General features: G+C 43.7%; 1 long non-coding RNA gene across 2 annotated transcripts in view; it reads right to left on the bottom strand.

The window, feature by feature from the left end:
• Positions 1 to 866: 866 nt before the first annotated feature.
• LOC144792828 (uncharacterized) overlaps positions 867 to 15,032 on the bottom strand; it is a 314,526-nt gene continuing 300,360 nt past the window's right edge. For both annotated transcript variants that reach the window (XR_013602627.1, XR_013602628.1), the window contains one exon: positions 867 to 1,268. This is a non-coding gene — a long non-coding RNA (uncharacterized LOC144792828). The remainder of the gene's footprint in view (positions 1,269 to 15,032) is intronic.

Genomic DNA, 15,032 nt, shown 5'->3' with positions numbered 1-15,032 from the left:
TCATCTAACTCATCTTCCTCCTTAGTCATCATAGAAGGAAGAAGACGTTTCCGGGTCTCTCGATCTACAGCACCCAGGCAATATTTGAACATGGCCACATTTTGTTTCCGTGTAAATATGTTTTCTTCTCGCTTCTACGTAAGCCTTAAACCCGATTTTTTTTTATTTCTTACATTCTAAAACAGATTCGATTGATGAATGTTAAAAAAGGAGGTGCTGACACACCCTGCATGTTGTTGCCTACTATAGAAATGACTATCTTGAGCACCTCTTCTTACTCTGTAACACTAATATTGTCTGTAGGTAGAAGTCAACCCAATGTTTAATTGGTGCAGGAGGTAGCAGACAGTTGTCACCAGGGACTTAATTTTCATCAGCAGATTTCGACCCAGAGCATAAGAGAGAAAGCAGAAAATGAGGAAGAGAAATAAAGGAAAACAGAAACAAAGGAAAAAATCAGAGATTACAAAAAAAGAACCGATAGGTGTGAGTTAAAGAGGCAGGAAGCGCAGGCCAGGGATTAAATAGGCGTGAGTGACTCAGCATTTGGCATTGGCAGTGGCGGACTCCTAAGAAAAACCTTGGGGCCCTTACCTGTTATTTGTTTTTTATTTTAAGAAATTGATATTTGAGTGTACCCGAATTTCTGTTTAGCAGGCACATTCCTCGGCTTCTTTGGTCAAGCTATACATGTTTTACCCTCTCAAAGGATTTTATACAATTAAGTGAGTCACTTATTTGAGTGTTTTCTTTCAATGGCATTGCCAACTCCCTCGTGATTTGATTAAAAAGAGTACCTATTAAGTCTATCCTGAAAGCAAAGAACAGAGTCAAAGGTACACAAAAGACAGGAATCAAATCGCTATTTTATTCTTTTAATGACTTATAATGCACGAAAGATCGTTGAAGGAACAAAAGATGGAAACTTTGGAACTTGCAGAACATATTAAAATCTGCAAGTTAGTCTTCATCCAAGAGAGAAGGCAACAAAATGAGTGCAGCAGTGGGAAGGGCTGACTTTCAAAGACATATTTATGGCCTTAGTCTGGCAAAGGGGACTTACAGATAACGGCATCCATCCGTGGTTTGGTAGAAAGCAGCGGTCCCAGTCATGCAGAACTGTTTATACCGTAAAAAAACCTCTTCAAACGAAATTTAACTTTGAGTGCTTCATACTGTTGGACTCCATTCAGAATATATGTATTGCTGAATTTATGTCTGCCTGCGCCGTCCAACGAAGTTCATCCAGAGGTTTTAGCGGGAACATTCTGAAATCACAAAACATTTGAACATTTTAAAATGTGGTAATTCAATCTGGAGTCAAAAGCACTCAGAACGTAACACCATGACACTAATATACAACGAGACCAAAGCACTTCATGTATGATTAGTGGCTATGGATCGCTCACAATGTTTTTTTATTTGTTTTCAGCGCTCTGTGTAGAAAACATCAAGCCCAGTGAGGCTTCGAGGATTTATTTTCAGCCATAGTACAGATATAAAATATGGGAATTTGCAATTTCCCTTACTTTCCTGCAACTTATTTTAATATTGCACTCAATATTCTGACTTTAGAACTGCATCGTAATAAGAAAAATGTTTACTTGTCATTTGCACACATGATCAGTAGCATCATAATTACCCTGCAGTCATAGGTACCGATGTCACAGCAACTGAAATGACAGACAGCGCTGTTTTACGTAATTTGTTTCTGAGGCTCTCATCATTGTTTCGAATATTAAACGACTTTCCAAGAAAAATGTTCTTGCAAAATACATGATTATCTTATGTGATGGAACCACTCTGCAAGAATCGAACATGTCTTCTTTGAGTCTGATTATGAGTCGGGCGGAGCAACATTTCCAAATGGAATTCTTCTCAGACTGATCACAAGTGGGTCGGTGTTCCCAAAACTTGAGTTTTCAGTTGCACGAACAGCAGAACTGATTTTAGTTTCCCCGAAAAAAAAAATCATTTTCTTGTGGCTTTGACTGAAATAGCAGGTCACTCTTCCCAAAACTATGCTGCCATCCCATCTTAGTATTTTTTTTTAAATATGCTTTGCTTGCCAAATCATCCTTTTCCATTCCCTCCACTACACTCCAAAGCATCCTCACCAGTAGTGACTGCTAACAGACTGAGGCGCTGAGGTGGGGAGGGGGAAATAAAAAGCACTTACCTGAAACGGACGGATGGCTGCCTCTCCTCTGTCCTCTTCATCTTCCGGTCCCAGTCCTGGCCGGCAGCAGCAGCAGGAAGCCCCCGGCACGTAGGCTCTCCTGAACCATTCAAAACTCTGCAGTGCAGCGTTGTGATTGGACTGAGGTCATGGTTCGGCGCTCAGACGGGCACTGGGAGGCTTTGCATGTTCTCACCAGGCTGTGTATGCAGCCTGGTGGGGGGCATGCCAAGTACGCAGGACTGCTTGGCCGACCCAAGAGGGCACTTAGGGAGTGCAAACCACTCGTCCCCTTGAGCTGCCACGAGCCACTGACTTCCATAGGAAAAATACAATGATAATAACGATTGTCATTGTATTTTTCCTTTGGAGCAGTGGGGCGATGCTCCTCTGCCTTAGCTGATCCTCACTCCACCCCTGCTTGGCTCCTGCCACCAACTTCACAATTACCAACCTGTCTAAGGCAGGTGGTAAATATGAGCATTAATCTACCCAAAACCGGGAAAAACCTGATAATTCTTCTCGGGACAACAGGGTCTGCACAGTTGTTACCCTTTCTGAGAGGATTAAGTCATAATTCTATGGTACTAGTGGTATGTTACTTCACAGTAACATTAATTTTGCATATCAAGATTGCATCATGCCAGTACCCTCCAACTCATAATCAGGTCCTACTTGTTTCCTAAAGGCATTTGTTTCTATCACACAACTGTTGCCATGTTAGATCTCACCGTGCCCGTGCCTATTCATATGGGAAATGAATAGCTACATTTTACCAAAAAGATGACTGCCTACTTTTTAAGTCTGGCTAGTAACAGCTTTTACTCTTTGTTAGAACTTATGCCATCAACACACAATTACACAAAGATGGTCAGTGGGTCAGCCATTGTTGGCTATTGCTTGCTGGAACTGTCATTCAAATTTTCTTTCAGCTCAAACAGTACAGTCATTCGGTTTTCGGACCACCGGTAGTGATATGTGTTGGCCCCTTTACAACATTTCTTCATTTTACTGTTAAAGTAATTTTACAAATCCACACAGTGACTAAGATTGCGACCCACTTCACATTATGGGGCCCTGTAGTACTACTGCAGACATTCTAACCACAATAACCAACCTCAAGCCTTCAACCTTCCACTCTCAACAATCTCAGCAAGGCTTCTATCACATACAGAGATGGTAGATAGAGGTGGACACCTACTGCTACCCCATCAGCACTGCTGCACCAGTTTGAGAGAGCTCCACACTTCCTGTTACTTCAGCTCTGATTCACTACAGGACCTACAGTGTGGGGTGGTGGAGGAGGGATCTGCCAAACCTGACTCCACCCTCCGCTGCACCCATCCGGTCCCAGGCTCATGTATAGTGCAGTTGCACCTATAATCAGGAAACTCATGACATCCTGTAGTGGGATACAGATTTGAAGTATCATTGGGATGGAAAATGGCCACTTAAAGCACTGTCCATGGGGCATGGATTGGTGCCTGAGGAAGATTGTGGCATCCTTGTAGCCTCTGCTGGATGCGCAGGAGGAATGCTGATCTAAAGAGGATTTTTTGAGGTGGCACCTTGCTAACTATTCTTCGAGGCATGGTTCTCCACAATGCGGGCTAATGGGAGAGATGTGCACCATGCTTCTCTGGCAGCGGCAACGTGATTCTTTCTTTCAAAAGCGCCCACCTTTTGAAGTGTCAGCGTAGCGGAGAGCCAGATGAGTTACTCAGATGGTCTTTCCCCTTATTCTTCGGTCCCTAATGACGGCAAACTTTGCTTTTTCAATGTTGTCCAGAATGTTTCTACTCTGAGGGGCATTGCATGAGGAAACCTGCTTTATTTGTGTTTTCAGCTTACTAGAGTTTTCTGTCAAAAAGACTCTTTTCATTGAAAGAGGAATACTTCAACTCACCAGTGCTGTTTTCCATTCTCCCGCAGCATTGTACATATGCTCTGTATTTTTCAGGAATATTATATTTCACTGCACTTTCATTATCAACCCAGTCATATTTTTCTTGAATCCTCATTGCAAATTTTGAGCTGGATATTCAGAAAGGTTCATGCCTACATCTTGCCTTGGAGATTTGATTGTTGTTTGTACCCCATTTCTTATTTATGGGTTGACTGAAGACTATTATAAAATCTCCTAAGTTATTATCCCATAGGCATCCTTTGTAAACTCGCAAATGTTAATGATGGAACATTCCTGTAACCCTTTACATAAAGGCACTGTTTCTGCTTCAGCTTCCTCTTCCACTGTGACGCTGTATCACTAGCTACGGGGAAAGCATCCACTGAGATACTCACAAAAGACCCACTATTTCCCACAACAATTCTTCCTTTTGCCTCGATTGATCTTCTGCCAGAAGAGATCAGAGCCTTTGGGCCTTTTAAGGTAGAGAGAAACACAAAATTACAGCTTCTCAGTGACAGATGGTCACACATGGAGGAGCGGCTCTCAACAGCTGAACAACATATGACATATTTTACTGATACTACCCTCAAAGTAAACACCCTTTAAACATAGGTATCCTCACTGCAACAATAGGTTGCAGACCTAGGGAATAGGAATAGAAGGAATAATCTATACATAAATGGTCTGCCTGAGGGATCTGAAGGATCAGACCCTCTCTCTTTAATTGAAATCATTCCTTCCTAAGCCATTGAGTATATAGAAAATTACCCCGCTTAAAATTCAATGAGCACATAGACTAGGACGCTTACCTACTGTTGCTCAAACTTCAAAAAACCTAGAAGAGTCATTCATTAAAGTAATCTCTGCAGCCGAAAGGATAAAGTGAATTTTTTTGTCAGGTAATAACCTCTACTTCTCTCAAGACTACACTAAGAACAGCGGACAGACACAAAGGCTTCCTGAGTATGAGACAAGCACTCTTCTCTCGGTGCTCATTTTGGATTGTCTAATCCATGCTTATTTAAAGTGGCCTACAGAATAAAACAACAACATATGAAGACCCCATCCATTTGAAGGCTTTTCTTGATGCTCCTAGAATTTAGAATATGGACACTTCCAGACCTGCTAAACCTGAATTTGTTCCTATTATGATTTTCTTTAAATGTTTTGTATTGGCATTTAATAATTATGTCCCCGTTCAAGGAATGACGAACATAACATTATACGCTGACAATATTGTTCTCTTCCTGGACTCAAGAATAGACACTCAGATGGAAGTTATGAGAGTTTTTGCAGACTTTGAAAGAATAGGAGGATATAAAATCAATAGGACCAAAACAGAAATCATATTATGTAACTGTGGTGTGAATTCTCTTTTATCAGAATTTAGACAGACATATAACACTCGCCCAAAGAGGTATTTAGGGATCTATATAACTGAGAAAGTAGAAGTCCTTTTTTCCTTAAATTATACTCCATTGTTGAAAAAAGTACACTCTCAGTTATCAATAATAGGACGAGTTGCGTTAATCCGAATGTCTATTCTTCCATTGTTTAATTTCCTTTTTAGTGCAGCCCCTGTGCAATACAGAATTCTTTTTTTAAAGAAATAGACAGTATGTTCTCTTCTTTTCTATGGGCAAAAAAGGTACCAAGATTGAACTCAGCACTTTAAACTATTCGGTCGCAGAAGGAGGATTATCTCTTCCGAATATTAGAAATTATTATTCTGCAACATTTGCACATCACAGTTTTAGATTTTTCTTTTTAGATCCGCAAGAGGCAGATAGTTTCTTTATGAAAAAGATCCTAAAGGAATATAACATTGTAGACCCTACAAGAGCCACAAAGTACACTAAGAAAGTATGTTATAAGACTCTACAATGGCTATTTAGACAAAAAACACAGCTTTTAGCACACTACGATATTTTAATAATTAATATTTCAACCAAGCTTTCGAATATATCCACAGGGGAAATAGGTATTTTGGAAAACAACATACTAAGGTTGTGGGAAGAAAACAGGTATGTTCAGATCCAGGATTTTATCAAGGGGAATTGTTGGAAAACCTGGGTGAAGATTGAAATGGGGCTTCAGCACTCCAATATAATTTTAAAGTGGTCATTTATCAGATTAAAACCTATATTGAAAAAGCTAGATATGGAAACCTGTGTTATAAAACCAATATCAGTGAAGCCCTTAACCGCCCCATACAACGGAAGATTGGTAACTGGTTTAAAATCTTTGATGAGAATAAGTCCCTTTCACTATATGAAAAAGTAAGGGATAGATGAAAAAAAGGGAAGACATACAGATTCTTAAACCAACCTGGAATAAGCTTAATAAGTATAGCGCAGTGATATTCAGAGGGGGGAATTTTAAACGTATGCAATACTATTCAAAATGGTTGATATATAACACCTTCTTTTCTTCATAAAATATACTCGCAAATAGAAGATAAATGCTTTCGTTGTGCACAGAAAGGCACCTGGACACATATCATCTGGGAATGCCCAAAAATCCAGAGTTTGTGGGAGGAGATCGAGAAATATCTTAGAGTTACAATAGATCCCCTCATTTCACTCGATGAATCCATTGCTGTTTTGGGCTGCTCTTCTATTATCGGCGCACATGAGGATTGTGTGTTTATCGCAGCATTAATAACGAGATCGGATCCTACAAATCTGGAGAACAGAGAAGGTGCCTACTTTTAATGCATGGAGGGCAAAACTGTTTAAAATACAAGAAATGGAAAAGAAATATGCAATAAGATCAGGAGCAGTAAGAAAGTATGAGAAATATTGGAGTGTGTTTGAAATATCGGATAACATCTTGCAGTTGGTAATTTACCTTAATGGGATCCTTTTCTGCACTTTTGTAGCATCTGGTATAAAAAGTAAGAATACACATGTATGTATGTATCCTGGTTTAGCACTTTTCACATTAACTTAATAGGATCATCTTTGTATTACATGAATTTTATGATTGTATTACTTTGAAATGGCTATCTATAATGTTTAGATTTAAGCCAATCTTTTCCTTCTTCAACAGTTTGGAATATGTATCTATATATGATATTATGTATCTTGAATTTTGTTTTATTTTTTTCATGAACTCTCAATAAAAAAATTAAAAAGAAGACTACACTAAGAGAACAGCGGACTGACACAAAGGCTTCCTTAGTATGAGACAAGCACTCTTCTCTTGGTGCTCATTTTGGATTGTCTAATCCATGCCTATTTAAAGTGGCCTACAGAATAAAACAACAACATATGAAGACCCTATCCATTTGAAGGCTTTTCTTGAGGCTCCTAGAATTTAGAATATGGACACTTCCAGACCTTCTAAACCTGAATTTGTTCCTATTAGAATTTTCTTTAAATGTTTTATATTGGCATTTAATAATAATGTTACATTGATATACATCAGAGCAGTTTTGTACATTGTAAAACAGGGTTATATGTTCTTCTTACATTCAACTGTTGCATCAGGTCAAGAAATAGTATATGTTGCATATAGGCATTTTGCATTACATAGAGTAAGTGTTAGTCGTATCATAACCTAAAAATCAGCTAGGAAAAGATTTTTCATCACAACTCAGGCTCATGTTGACCATAATTATCCCATGCTTCTAGACAGTGAGTGAAGCAATTGAAGCTCACATCTAATCGCCTATTTGTTATCATGAACTGCTCTTTATATGCATTTCCTAATTTAGCCATAGGGCTAAACCTAACAACACCAATGTGTCTAGAAATAAAAACAATCTGATTAAGGTTAAGTTAAAAATAAAATATAAAATCGTCCTGGAGTCTGAACGCCTTTTAAATATGTAAGGACCCACTGCTGGTCACACATCCCAGTGGGTCACAGGACTTGTAGTCTAACATGTTGGAGAGGGAAGGAGGGTCTACAGGGCAGCCCTTCTCTCAGAGCAACCCAACTGTCATTCAGAGAGGTCTGTGGGACACAGTCACTCCTAGAGGGAGTGGGGGAAAACAAGTATCATCATTCATTCTGTGTTTCTACCCCCCATATATGGGAGGGTCTGCACACACAGCTCCTGAACACCAGTCTCTTCTTCCTTCAGTTAACAGTATCTACTGTTTTCCCAAGCAAACACGAGGTGAGCCCTCATTACCTGCATGTGGCGTGGGGTCTCTTCCAGCTCCCTCCCTGCAGTCACATTCTGTGTTATCCCAGCCTCAAGCACCTCAGCCCATAGGCCCGCCCATTGGCGTTGCCCTATTTTCCTTGCATCTTCTCTAATCAATGTTCGCTCCTCTGTCCTGGCCCACATGTCCACATCTTTTGCCCACAGTGCAACCATCGGGCCTACACCGGCACTCCATCGCACTTCTATCCTTCGTCTGGCCAACACTAAGGCCAGGTCTGCAAATCTGAAACTAATCTTATGTGCTATAGGTCGGGGAATAATCCCAATAGGCACACCTCAACAGTCCAGGGGAGCAAACAGGCCAATTCCCTATTTATCGTGGTGACCACTGAATCCCAGAACGAAAAAAACCCTGTACAACTCCACGTCATATGCCCAAAATCCACCCCCTGCATCCCACCTCTGCTGCAAGCCGTTGTCCCTCCTACGTAGATAACCTGCAATCTAAGTGAGGTCATGTAGGCCACATTAACATAGTTACATTGGACAATCTTAAATCTCGTATTTCTGGAAATGCACTTGGGGATTGCCATAATCTTACCCCAGTCAGAATCCAGGAGGTGCCTACCTAAAATGCCCCACCGCCACTTTTGTATTCTCACCAGTGGTGTCATGGCCATCTCTAGTTGTGCCATGTAGGGCCACTTCACCAGATGATGCACAGAGCCCAATGTCACCAACCTCTGAAGAATAGCAGCCGTCTGGACTCTTGTCGACAATCAGGCCACAGGTTCCCAAACGTTTGCACTAAGGCATGCCAATTTAAGAATTGTCAGAGGGCTAAACTCATTCTGCACTATCAAGTCTTCCAGTGGGATAAGCACCCCTATTTGGTAGCAATCCCCAACCGTAATCAGGCCCACCGTGGCCATTCAGTTAACTGCTGTCCTGTGAATGGAAGGGATGTCACCATTCAGCAGTCCCACCAATGGCAAAGCTGGGGCATTCATAGGGCCCCAAAAGACCTCTTCAGGTATCTCTGCCTACACTGCAACTTCACTTTTATTAACACTCCTAGCCAAGGGATCATCACTTTTGGGTCAAGGAGCCTTTCTATTAAAGCCGCTTGATTACTTGCCAATCTGATAGGTCCCAGTTCTTCAAGATTCTCACCATCTAACCATTGAGTTATCCATTAAAGTTGGGCTGCTATGCAAAAGAATTCAAAATCATGGGAACTTAGGCCTCCATCACTTGGTGGTGTCCGAAGCACCGCAAAGGAGATTCTATTGCGGCCTCGATCCCATATCAGCTCCCAAAGCAATGTGTCCAATTGATTAAACCAGGAGCGTGCAATCTTAACAGGGAGGTTAACAAAGAAATATAGCAATCGGGGCAGCGTAACCATCTTGGATAAAGACATTTTCTCCATCACTGGCAGTTTCAGGGACCACCACAACTGAACATAAGACTTGAGAGAGTAATTCGCCTGACCCTAGATTACCTTCTTCAAAGTCTGTTAAAGCATGAAACACCTGGATTCTGAGATACCTGAAGCACTGTGGTGACTATCTGAACCCTGGGGCATACCAGTCATTTACAATGCTCCCGCTGTCATAGGGCACAAGTGTGTGTTTAGTTTTATTAACCCAGAACTCAGAAAGGACTGCAAAATCACCTAGTAGATTCAGTGTGATTGCAACTACCCATTGGCTATCTTTCAAATGCAGGAACCGGTCATCAGCATAGAGAACATGTTCCCTGCCCCCTACAACCACCCCATGGCCCGCTCCCCTTTGGTGAAAAATATCTGGCGAGGACTTGATGGCTAGGGCAAACAGGAGGAGAGATAGAGGACACCCCTGCATAGTCCCTCTGTGGATCCCATATTTGGTGGAGATGAGGCTCCCAGGCCTAACCCTTGCCGTGGGGTTAGTATACAATAAACAAACCCATTTTTTCCAACCTTGTCCCAGCACAATCTTTAACATAACTGTGTCATCTCACAAAATCACAAGCCTTTTCTAGGTCCACTGATGTAATGAGGGCATTTGGGAATGAGCTAATATCCTGATGGTATAGGATATAATATAACCGAGGAAGGTTTAGTGAGGTGGACCTTTTTGGAATAAATCCATTCTGGTCACTGTAGATAAGGCTTTCCTTGTGAGGGAGCAACCGCAATGCCAACACTTTGCTAAGGAATTTAAAGCCATATTTAACATGGACAGGGGGTGAAAGTTAGATGTACATGCTCCCAATGTCTTCACATTAGGGAGGGGTGCCACCACAGCATCCCTGGTGGACTCCGAAAATGCACACAGGCACATCAACTCAGCATACAGGGCCTCCAATCGAGGGGCCAGATCAGAGGCAAAAGCAGTGTAAAATTTCATCGGCAGCCCACCTGGGCTAGGTGTTTTTCCAGTGGCAATGCCCTTGATAGTTGATTTAATCTCCTGTACTGTCACAGGGCCTCCCAGGTCCTCTAGAAATGCAGGGTCAAGTTTGGGTGAGGGTAGTGGGGTCAGATACTCAGTGTTACCTCTGGGCACTGATAAAGTGTCTCAAAGTATTTCCAGAAGGCCATGTTAATGGCCCTTGGAGAATAGAGCAGCTCATCATCGTTCGATATGACCTTTATAAAGGAAGATACTTCTCGACTCCCAGTTGACCAACCAGGCGAGAAGTCTACCCAACCTACCTCCTCCTGTTTGGGTAAAAGGCAAACAGACATATAGAGCCTAGCATGTAGTCTATAAAGAGGAGAATAATAGGTGTAGTTCCATTTCAAGTCCAGGGTGCACTCTCTAAATCGCTGCCAGGTCCCAATGCCCCAACCAAGTTTGGAAGCCCTCTGAAACCCTACATGCCACTGTCCCAGTGGGGGAGGGGTGGACCTATCCATGCTAACATCTACCACTTTGAAATCACCTTCTAGGATGAGATCAACAGTCACTAAAGAGGGCAAGGGATAGACAGCGCCTGAAGGAAATGCACTTGGTCGATATTTAGGGCATATACATTCCCCAGTGTGACCTTCTTCCCCATCGGTCTAGCCTTAACCAGGACATATTGTCCTTCCTTATAAAAAATGGAGTGTATATGCTCAAAATAGATCCTTGCATGTATCCACATTAGCGCTGCTATGGAATATGCAGAGTAAGAGGTTGCGTAAGGTTGTCCCCACCACCTGAGCCACAGACAAGCTGCTTCATCCGCTGTGAGGTGCGTTTCCTGTAACATAACTGTTTGGGTTCCTCGCCTCTGTAGATACTTATGAATATTTTGGCACTTGCCGGTAGAGCCCAATCCGCTAACATTCCAAGGTATCATTATCATATTATTTTGTGAATCTCCCACCGTGTAAGAAGAGATAGTTTGTCCTCACTACCAGTACCCCTTTTCCAGTCCACCCCCACTCCCCCAGACCAATCTTTGACCCCAGGACATGTAAACAAAACCCCCACCTGTAAACTCCCTCAGACAAGGGCAGTTCAGCAACAGCTGACTGCCCAAACCTATCAAAAACAACATCATTATGGGAAAGTCACCTCCAGTCGCCTAGAGAGAGCAATAAAGGTGGGAGCGGGTAAGATAAAATTATATTTGCATGTGCCGCACCAGCCCATTTGCCATCATATCTACCAAGTATAGCCCTTCGTAGGCCACGCACCATCAGCCAACGATCCTTGTCATAGCAGGGGGCCGTGGTCCAATCATCTGTACTAGCAACAGAGTCAGCGTTATGTTCCCAATTAACACAGTGGTGCCCTACTTCTGTAACTGGGAGACCTGGGCAAACAGGAGGCCACAGAAACTCTTCAAATTAATTTGTCAACAGATTGTGCAGTCACCATGGGCATGTCTATCTTTGTCACGGTCGAACCTCCAGAGTCAGAAATCAAAGACATAAGATCAGAAGAAATGTCTGTGCCGAACTTTCTCTTCTGTGTTGACGCTATCTCTGCTACAGCGAGCAATGCCGCTGTACGCTCTCATTCTGTCTGAGAGGGAGAGGGCCTTCCCAATGAGATCTTTTGAGGTAGTAGTCTGGACTGTTTCTTAGTTTTCTGTCGAATTACAGCAGACCGGGTTCAGGATTCTGGAAGCAGTGCCCCTGCTTTGTAGGCCTCCAACCATGGCCATACTGCTTCCAGTGTGTCACAAAAATTGGTACTGCCATCTAGTATGACCCAGAGTTTAGCAGGAAACATCCATGTATATTGTAATCCCTGCTCGCGGAGCACTTTCTTGGCTTTCATGAATAACATGCATTGTGCTTAAACGTTGGCAGTAAAATCAGTGCATACTAGTACCTTACTATTGTTTATTGTGAACTGACTATTGTTGTGGGCTCTCTGGAGGATATTTTTTTAACTTAAAAATGTAGTAATTGTGCCACCAATGGGTGGGAGGCTGCCCCGGCGCCAGTGGGCCGGCACTCAATGTGTCCTCTGAAGGGCAAAAAACTGTGTGAGGTCATCGGGCACTACCTCAGTGCAAAGCCAGTTCTCTAGAAAAGACACCATATCTGTGCCCTCAATTCCCTCAGGAAGTCCCACCCCTCTAAGGTTATTACGGCGGTAACGACCATCCGCATCTTCCACCCGCCTTTCCAGTATGCATACCCTGATGGTTAGGTCCTCCACCTTGTTGGACATTTCTCGTTGTGAACGTATGACTGTACTGACTGACTGTTCCATCTCCTTGACTCGATCCACCAGCTTATGGTGTTCTGCTTGTATGAGGCCTAGCCCCACGGACACTGCCCCAATGTCTTGCCGAAGTGTCGATTTGGTGTCTGCTATTGCAGCCAGCACTTTATCTAAGTGTGAGTGATTCGAGTAATCAGAGGCATCTTTATTATCCATGTGCCCCGGAGAGAATGGAGAGGTCTTCCCCGTCTCTGGGTGTATGGCTCCTTGTTTATTTCTTGGTTTACCTATGTCTTCAAAGTGTAAAGTATGGGTCAAGACCAATTGTGGGTGGCCAGTGGTGGTTACAGGCAATGTAGCTTTAGAACTAAACCTTCCCTCAGAGGGCAGGCATCAAAGTCTCAGCCCACCAGGTACCCAGCGTGTGTAGTCTGGTATGCCCCAATCTCCCGTCAGAACTATGTAACAGGATGACATCCAGGAGAATGGTCCCCAGGGCAGTTGAATGTTCCAGCTCTCCGGACGAGGGCCACCACTCAAGGGTCCTCCAACACTGAGGGGTCGGTGCAGTTCCAGGCCTCGAAGGGCAAACCGTATGCGTGCTCACCCACAATGACTCCCAGCGGTCCACATCTCACCGGCACTCCAACCATGACAGCCAGTAGTTGCCTAGATCAGGAACCAGTTTCCCCAAAGCACCGGAAATGTGTGCAGTAGATAAGGCCTTGCAGGACACTACTCCCCTCATGCAGCCACAATCATCAACAAGGGCCCAATTTAGTATCATATGGCCCCCAGCATCAGCCCCAGCCACTAGTAATCTCAGCCGCAGATGCGACCCTACGCCCAGGGTCTGATTGTAGGCCCCGGCTACACCCCACATTGTGCCTTCAGTTGGATCGAGCGTGCTCCCGAGACCCTCGGCAGCCTCTGTGGCCAGGACTGGCTGCATGATGTCCCAAAATTCCAGCACGCCGGTCTGATGCAGCCTCAGTCATTCAGTCCCATCGTCACTTGGTCTACAGGACCGCGACCCACAACACGTCACACGAACTGGCTCTCCTGGTGGCAGCTGCAATCCTCGCCCTCTAGCGTCAGCTCGCGTGGTCGTGTCCAAATCTCCCCAGGTTGCGTGTGTTGTCCGGTGTCTCAATGCGTGAGGGCCCTGCAATGATGGCAGGGAAGGAGGGTCTTCGCTAAGCCCCCAGATCCAGGTGCCGTAGCAACCTCCACACCCCAAAGAGCCCACATTTTCTCTGGGTTCCAATGCTCAGCCTCACTCCATCAACACCATGCGATAGTTACACGGTGGCAAGCAGGCCTTGGCAAAACTCGTGCCTGCTTCCTCAGCCAGTGACCCGACACTCGGGTTCCAGTGGTGGGGGTGACTATGTCAAAAATCTAAATGAACCCTCCAGGGATGGCCAAGCCGCTGGGTGGATGGGGAAGGATTTATGGTGGGCTGGGGCTGAGCAACGGACTCATGCAGCTGCTATCTTCGGCATTGAAGTCACGCCCCCTTCCTATTATAAAGTTTTTATGTCTCTATAGAATGCCTCAGCTAATTTAGCCTACAGACAACTTGATGTTACAATATGTTGTTGTTGCTTTATTAATAGTATACCTCTTTATATACTACTAGCAGCCCGTCCCGACGTTGTCCGGGTATGAATTGCTGCCGGCCAGTAGTATATTGTTTTGTAGGATTTCGTTTTGATAGCATTTCTTATCTGTGACAGGCTTGTAAAACGCTCCAATTCACAGTGCACTGCTGATGCACTTAAGAGTGCGCGTTCAGTAGTGTGTGAACTCGAGTTTCCCTACTTTATTTTTCCTTGCAATATTATATAGCAAGAACTCGACAACATGGCATGAGCACAATTTACATTACAGAAGAACACATTCATTTGTGGTAGGCACGGGGAGACAAAGCAATTTGCCTGGAATCACAGGATGTTGAGCTGATGCCGAGATTCGAACGTAGCTCCAGAGCTCTAAAGTTCGCAATTCTAGAACTTGTGGCGGGAGGTGTGTCTAAAAGTGTATGTCGGTGCTGGCCATCAATGAGAGAAACCTGTGCATTTTTCAAATGGGTGGTGAAAAAATATGAGTATGTTGCTGGAGATGTGGGCCGCCGTGCCACCAATGTACTTACCGGGGGAGGGTAAA

Source organism: Lissotriton helveticus, chromosome 11 (assembly GCF_964261635.1).
Source record: "Lissotriton helveticus chromosome 11, aLisHel1.1, whole genome shotgun sequence".
Taxonomy (NCBI): domain Eukaryota; kingdom Metazoa; phylum Chordata; class Amphibia; order Caudata; family Salamandridae; genus Lissotriton; species Lissotriton helveticus.
Note: the sequence above shows the minus strand (reverse complement) of the source record. Positions and strands in the feature narration are given on the sequence as shown.